Below are 8394 nucleotides of genomic sequence, written 5' to 3'. Positions count from 1 at the left end.
CACCTGAGGCCAGAAGTTCGAGATAGCCTGGGCCACACAGACCCTGTCTCGATTCTTAAAAAAATAAAACAAAATAATTTTTTTTTTGAGACCAACTCTCACTCCATCACCCAGGCTGGAGTGAAGTGGTGCAATCTCAGCTCACTGCAACCTCTGCCTCCCAGGTTCGAGCCATTCTCCCACCTCAGCCTCCCAAGTAAGCAGGAGAATTGCTTGAACCTGGGAAGCAGAGTGAGCCGAGATTGCACCACCAGTGGCTCCTGCTTGTAATCCAAGCACGTTGGAGGCTGAGGCGGGAGGATCACTTAAGACCAGGACTAGACTGGTCAACATAATGAGACCCTGTCTTTTTTTTTTTTAAGTAATTAAAAAGAATGCTTATTTAATATTATTTGTAGTGAAGAATTATTGAAAATGATTTAAGTGTCTACCAATGGGAGAAATGGATAAAGTATTATGGAAGAAATATTCTACTCTATAGAATATTACACAGCCCATATACAAGAATAAGGCTAGCCTCCATGTACTGATATGAAGAAATTTCCAAGACATGTTAAGTTTTAAGAGCCAAGTTCTAGTACATACAGTATAATCCCACTTTTTGGTAAAAACTAATAAAAAATTTCAAAATTACAGGCCAGGCACAGTGGCTCACATCTATAATCCCAGCACTTTGGGAGGCCAAGGTGGGCAAATCACCAGAGGTCAGAAGTTCGAGACCAGCCTCAACATGGTGAAACCCTGTTTCTACTAAAAATACAAAAACTAGCCAAGCATGGTGGCAGGCGCCTGTAATCCCAGCTACATGGTGGCTGAGGCAGGAGAATCACTTGAACCTGGGAGGCAAAGTTTGCGGTGAACTGAGACTGCGCCACTGTACTCCAGCCTGGGTGATAGAGTGAGACTTCATCTCAAAAAAAAAAAAAAAAAAAAAATTAAATCCACCAAAATTAAAAAATTACACACAAAGCAGCAGGGCACGGTGGTTCACACCTGTAATCCCAGAACTTTGGGAGGCTTAGGCAGGCAGATCATGAGGTCAGGGGTTAGAGACCAGCCTGACCAACATGGCAAAACCTTGTCTCTACTAAAAATACAAAAATTAGCTTGGGGTGGTGGCATGTCCCTGTAATCCCAGCTACTTGGGAGGCTAAGGCAGGAGAATTACTTGAACCCAGGAGGTGGAGATTGCAGTGAGCCGAGATCATGCCGCTGCACTTAGCGAGATTCCTGTCAAAAAAAGAAAATTACACATTTCTGTATTTTTATATATGTCTATTAAAAAACAAAAGCCCTCAAAACTAACCAGGTAATGGGGAGATGTCACAGGGTACAGAGTAGCAAATATGTAGGAGGAAGAAGTGGAAAGATCTAATGTACAGCAGCAGGATTATAGTTAGTAACAGTATATTGTATCCAGGATCTTCGCTAAATGAATAGATTACAGCTGCTCTTGCCACAGGGCGAAAAATGGGTACCCAGGTGAGATGATGAATATGTTAGTTTGTTTCACTACAGTAACCATTCTACTGTGTGTGTCTTATAACATATTGTGTATCTTATATATACACAACAAAATGCATTAAATAAAAAAGGAACCATTTCCACAGCACCAAGCATAGGGCCGGTTGGACAAGCACTCAATCAGTATTTGTTGACTACGATCAGCAACTCCTGGAAGTTGGCTTCTGGAAGCCGTTAGATGAACCCCCATGGGAACCTTTCTGTGACTTTCTTAAACTTGTAAATCAGGCAGGGCATCACGGCTCATGCCTGTGCTCTCAGCATTTTGGGAGGCCAAGGCAGGATGATTGCCTGAGGCCAGGAGTTCAAGACCGTCCCGGCAACACAGTGAGATCCTGTCTCTACAAAAAATAAAAAAAATAGCTGGGTGTGGTGGTGCACACCTATAGTCCTAGCTCCTGGGGAGGCTGAGCTGGGAGGATCACTGGAGCCCAGGAGTTCAAGACTGCAGTGAGATATGATCATGTGATTGCCTGGGCATCAGAGTGAGACCCTGTCTCAACAACAATTGTAAATCTTTTTTTGTTTGTTTGTTTGAGACAGAGTCTCACTCTGTCACCCAAGCTGGAGTGCAGTGGTGTGATCTTGGCTCACTGCAACCTCTGCTTCCCAGGTTCAAGCGATTCTTCTGCCTCAGCCTCCCAAATAGCTGGGACTACAGGTGTGCACCACCACACTCAGCTATTTTTTTTTTTTGTATTTTTAGTAGAGACAGGGTTTCACTATGTTGGCCAGGCTGGTCTCAAAGTCCTGAGTTCAAAGTGATCCACCTGCCTTGGCCTCCCAAACTGCTGGGATTACAGGCATGAGTCACCACACCTGGCTACAATTGTAAATGTAATGGTGTAAATCAGTAGTTTAAGACCCAGGTGATCTGGCCCTTGGCTGCCTCTTGAACCTCATCTCTCTAATCTTCCCAACTCTTAGCCTTCTGTCCTACCTCAAAGATCCCAAAGTCCTTCCTGACTCAGGGCCTTTGCACAGAAGGCAGTTTTTCCTGCCTGCAATATCCTTCTCCTGTCTGATTCTTATTCATCCTCCACGTCTCTGCTAAAATGTTTAGACCTTCCTTGACCCAGTTATCTAAATGACAACCTCCAATCCTCAGAATTACTCTCTCCCCTGGCACCCTGCTCTTCTTCTGTGGTGACATCATCACTATTGGTGAGTTGCTGTTTCTTGGTGGGTGTGTACATTTAGACTGTCTGTCTCCTCCACCAGACTCCTTGAAGGTGGGGCCTCTCATCACAGCTCACAGCTCTGTCCCCAGGGCCTGGTGCTCCTGAAGCACACACTAAACAACTGCTTCGTGCCTGAACCCCTCTGCTTCTCCAGCATGTCCCCAGCCCCACCCAAAGGGAGGGCAGACCCCATACACAGTGGGGATTTGGTCAGAGTAGGCAACTGTTGTAGAACAGAAGAAAACTGAAGCAAGACATGTGCTGCAGGTATCCCATGTGCAGATGGGCTGCTTAGAGCCTGGGAAGGGGAGGCCAGAACCGGCAGTAGACAGGCTGTCTGTCCCGTCACCCCATCCTAAGAATCCAGGACCCGGCGGCGCCAGTGGAGACTGTGGGTGGGCAGCTGGTTCCAGTCTGGGGACAGGTTCCTTCCCACTTTTTCTGACTGGAGGCGAGTGAAGTTGGTTTGGAAGAAAATGTCAAAGTGAAAAACAGTGGAGTGATTCAGTCTTGCTTGCTGCCATTTGAAAGGAATGAAAGTGGGATTAACAAAAAAAAAAAAACACACACACACACACACACACAAAATCCAAACCAAAACAAAAACGAAAACACCCTACTGTTTGAGAATCTGCCTTAGAAACAATCATCTTTTTGTTTTCTGTGTCATAATAAAGTGAAGGGCTCACCCGAGCTTTGTTCTGCACTTGGGCTGGTCTGCAGAGAGCCTGGTCTCCGGGTAACAATTTTGCAGCTACTAAGAAGCACTTCTCATTTCCAGTGCACCTACTGCAAGTGGGCTGCTGGGACAGGGGAAGGGTCCCAGGTGCATTGAGGGGAGGGGATTGAACATCCCGCTGAATGGGTAAAGGGTTAAGTCGGCATCAACCAGTGATATTTTCAAAGCGTTCATCAGAGCTTGTCTCTTACCTGCTTAAAACTCTCCAGGCCTTAAAATAAAATGTTAATCCTTCTCCTTCATTGTGATAGGCTGTATAATGGCCATTGAAAGATATATCGGTGACTCATGCCTGTAATCCCAGCACTTTGGGAGGTCAATGCAGGAAGTTTGCTTGAGCTCGAGTTCGAGACCAGCCTGGGCATCATGATGAAACCTTGTCTTTACAAAAAATACAAAAATTAGTCGGGCATGGTGGCTCAAGGACCTGTGGTCCAAGCTACTCAGGAGGCTGAGGCAGGAGGACTGCTTGAACCCTGGAGGTGGAGGTTGTAGTGAGCCGAGATGGCACCACTGCACTCCAGCCTGGGCAACAGAGTGAGACCCTGTCTCCAATACACAAACCCAACAGATCCTAATCCTTGGAGTCTGCCCATTTTACCTTATAAAGTAAAAAGGTCTTTACAGAATTAAGTGACTAAGATTCTTTTTCTTTTTTTTTTTTTCTTTTGAGACAGGGTCTTGCTCTGTCACCCACGCTGGAGTGCAGAGGCAAAAATATGGCTCACTGTAGCCTCAGCCTCCTGAGTAGCTAGAACCACAGGTGTGCACCACCACATTCGGCTAATTTTTTTTTAAGAGATGGGTTTTCGCGATGTTGCCCAGGCTGGTCTCAAACTCCTGAGCCAAACCCATCCTCCTGCCTTGGCTTCCCAAAGTGCTAGGTTTACAGGCATGAGCCACCACACCCAGCCCCAAATTAAGATTCTTTATTTGGGGAAGAATATCCTGGAGTATCTGGGTGGCCCTAACTCAATCACAAATGTCCTTATAAGATTTGTCCTTATTTCTCTGTCCTTATAAGGCAGAGAAAGATTTCATACATATAGAAAAGGAGGAGGCCATGTGACCTAGGAGGCAGCGACAGGGTGACGCAGTCACAAGTTGAGGAATGCCAGCAGCCCCCACCACGGCTGGAAGAGCAAGGATGAAATCCTCCCCTAGACCCTGCAAAGGGAGCATGACCCTTAGGACACCTGATTTTGGCTCTTCCCAAATTTCGAAATATTTTGGCTTAGTAAAACTAATTTCAGACTTCTGGCCTCCAGAACTATGGAAGAGTAAATTTCTGGTTGTGTTTTTTTTTGTTCGTTTTTTTTGTTTGTTTGTTTTTGAGATGGAGTTTTGCCCTTGTTGCACAAGCTGGAGTGCAATGGCGCGATCTCAGCTCACTCCAACTTCCACCTCCTGGGTTCAAGCGATTTTCCTGCCTCAGCCTCCCAAGTAGCTGGGATTATAGGCACCCAGCCACCACACCCGGCTACTCTTTGGTATTTTCAGTAGAAACAGGGTTTCACCATGTTAGCCAGGCTGGTCTCGAACTCCTGACCTCAGGTAATCTGTCCTCCTTGGCCTCCCAAAGTGCTGGGATTACAAGTGTGAGCCATCGTGCCCGGCCAAATTTCTGTTGTTTTAAGCCACCAAGATCATGGTAACTTATAGCAGCCACAGGGCACTAATGCAATCCTCTAAATAGCACTGTGGGATCCGGCCTGGCCCATGTTTTCAATCTCACCCTTACTTACTGGGCTCCAGCCCTCCAGGGACCTTTTCCAGTTCTTAAAACTGGTCCAGCTCAGGGCTCCTACAATTACTAAATTCTTCCCCCAGATTTCCCAAGGCTAGCCCCTACTCATGATTTGGGTTTCTGCATAAAAATCACTTCTTCTCGGCCGGGCGCGGTGGCTCAAGCCTGTAATCCCAGCACTTTGGGAGGCCGAGGCGGGTGGATCACGAGGTCAAGAGATCGAGACCGTTCTGGTCAACATGGTGAAACCCCGTCTCTACTAATACAAAAAATTAGCTGGGCATGGTGGCGCGTGCCTGTAATCCCAGCTACTCAGGAGGCTGAGGCAGGAGAATTGCCTGAACCCAGGAGGCGGAGGTTGCGGTGAGCCGTGATCGCGCCATTGCACTCCAGCCTGGGTAACGAGCGAAACTTCGCCTCAAAAAAAAAAAAAAAAAAAAAAAATCACTTCTTCTCACAGGTCTTCCTTGACCACTTGAATCTAGAAATCACCTGTGGGTCACTCTGTGTCACATTTCCCCATTTTACTTTAGTCACAGCATTTGTCACTATGTCAAAGTGTTATTCCTCCCTGCTTTATTACTTCTCATCCTCACAAGAAAGTGGGATCCAACGACTGAAATCCTGTCATTTGTGGCAACATAGAGGAAACTGGAGGACATCATGTGAAGTGAAATAAACCAGGCACAGAAAGATAAACACCACATGATCTCTCTCATATGTGGAAGGAGATAAAGAAGTTGATCTTTATCAGCTTCTTACAGTGACTCAGGCCTGTAATCCCAGCACTTTGGGAGGCCAAGGCGGGTGGATCACTGGACATCAGGAGTTTGAGACCAGCCTGGCCAACATGGTGAAACCCTGTCTCTACTAAAATTACAAAAAATTAGCCTGGCATGCTGGTTTGGGAGACTGAGGCAAGAGAATCGCTTGAACCTGGGAGGTGGAGGTTGCAGTGAGCTGAGGTCGCACCATTGCACTCCAGCCTGAGCAACAAGAGCAAAACTGTCTCAAAAAAAAAAAAAAAAAAGGCTGGCACAGTGGCTCACACCTGTAATCCTAGCACTTTGGGAGGCCGAGGCAGGTGGATCATGAGATCAGGAGATTGAGACAATCCTGGCCAACACAGTGAAACCCCATCTCTACTACAAATACAAAAATTAGTTGGGTGTGGTGGTGCATGCCTATGGTCCTAGCTACTCAGGAGGCTGAGGCAGGAGACTCAATCGATTGAACCTGAAAGGCAGAGGTTGCAGTGGGCTGAGATCGTGCCACTCCACTGAGACTTTGTCAGGAAGAAAAAGGGAGAGGAGGGGAAGGGTAGGGGAGGGAAGGGGAAAGGGAGGGGAGGGGAGGGGGAAGGAAGGGGAAGGAGAAGGGAAAGGTGAGGAGTGGAAGGGAGGAGAGGAGTTGATCTCTTAGTAGAGTAGAATAGTGGTTACGGGAGGCCGGGGCATAGGGAGAGGATAGAGAGAGGTTAGTTAACAGGTACAAAGTTACAGTTAGGGCTGGGCACAGTGGCTCACACCTGTAATTCAAGCACTTTGGAATGCCAAGGCAGGTGGATCACTTGAGGCCAGAAGTACAAAACCAGTCTGGGCAACATGGTGAGACCCCCCATCTCTACAAAAAAATTAGTTGGTCATGGCAGCATGCACCTGTAGTCCTAGCTACTAGGGAAGCTGAGGTGAGATTGCTTGAGCCGGGGAGTAAGCTATGATCATGCCACTGCCCTCCAGCCTGGGTGACAGAGTGAGACCTCGCCTCAAACTGAAAAAAAATTGTAGTAAAAAATACCAATATTGTATACTTCTTTTCTTTTTTTGTTTGTTTTTTTAGATGGAGTCTTGCTTTGTCACCCAGGCTGGAGTGCAGTGGTGCAATCTCAGCTCACTGCAACCTCCGCCTCCCAGGTTCAAGTGATTCTCCTGCCTCAGTCTCCCGAGTAGCTGGGAGTACAGGCACCTGCCATCATGCCTGGCTAATTTTTTTGTATTTTTGTAGAGACAGGATTTCACCATATTGACCCAGGCTGGTCTCAAATTCCTGAGCTCAGGTGATCTGCCTGCCTTGGCCTCCCAAAGTACTGGGATTACAGGCGTGAGCCACGGTGCCTGGCCCCAATAGTGTATATTTCAAAATACAGTAGCTAGAAGTGGGGATTTCGAATGTTCTCACCCCAAAGAAACCATAAATGTATGAGGTGAGGGATATGCTAAATACCTAGATTTGATTTTTTACACAATGTATACAGGTACCAAAACATCACATGGCACCCCATATTTAGGTACAATTATAGGTTGATACAAAAATAATTGCGGATTTTGCTATTGCTTTTAAAGGCAAAAACCGTAATAACTTTTGCCCCAACCTAATATTACATGTCAATTAAAAATAATTTTTTTAGGTGGCTCTCCTTGAGGTATGGGTATTTGGGGGGGAAAAATTGTGGGCTTCAAGAAGGCCTTGTCTAGTTCTTTTCCTGCTGTGTCCACAGGGCCTGGCATGTAGTAGGTGCTCAGCAAACATTGGTTGATGAATGCATCAATGTCCTATCTGTGCAAACCTCTATGGCTCGAGAGGTGTGTGTGTGTGTGTGTGTGTGTGTATGTGTATGAGGATTTTAGGGTGCATGTGTGGTAATGAAACTGTCACCTCGATATGACCTCCCACCTTCTGGGTGACCCCTCCTCCCTCACGCTACCAGGCGCTTTCTAGGCAATATTTCATTTATTCCCCACAACGCTCTGTGAGGCAAGGTCCCTTCATATCTATATAACAGACGAGGAAACTGAGCCTCTGTGATCATCTAAGTTATATAAAATATGTTCAGAAGTGAAAACCGCATTAATAGGCAGAAAAGGACCTCTTCCTTCTTCCGCCCACCCACCGCTTACCCAGACCCTCCTCTTCCCCACGCTGGGTCTCTCGGGACTCTCTTCTTTCTTTTCTATAAAATACAGCCAGGGGTCTCACTATGTTACTAGGCTGGTCTCGAACTCCTGGCCTGAATTTATGCTCCCACCTTAGCCTCCCAAAGTGCTGCGATCAGAGGCAGAAGCCACTGCACCCAGATACCCCGGGACTCTTCAGGAGTCGCTGCGCAGGGCCTAGGCAGAGGGCGCACGGCGCGCAGGAAGCGCCTGAGAGAGCAATGCCGCCCCCCGCCAAACACACACCTCGCGAGCCCACTACCAGTTTAT

Source organism: Aotus nancymaae, unplaced genomic scaffold, assembly GCF_030222135.1.
Source record: "Aotus nancymaae isolate 86718 unplaced genomic scaffold, 86718_ANA_hifiasm-v0.15.2.pri h1tg000030l, whole genome shotgun sequence".
In the NCBI taxonomy this organism is placed as follows: Eukaryota; Metazoa; Chordata; class Mammalia; order Primates; family Aotidae; genus Aotus; species Aotus nancymaae.
Note: the sequence above shows the minus strand (reverse complement) of the source record.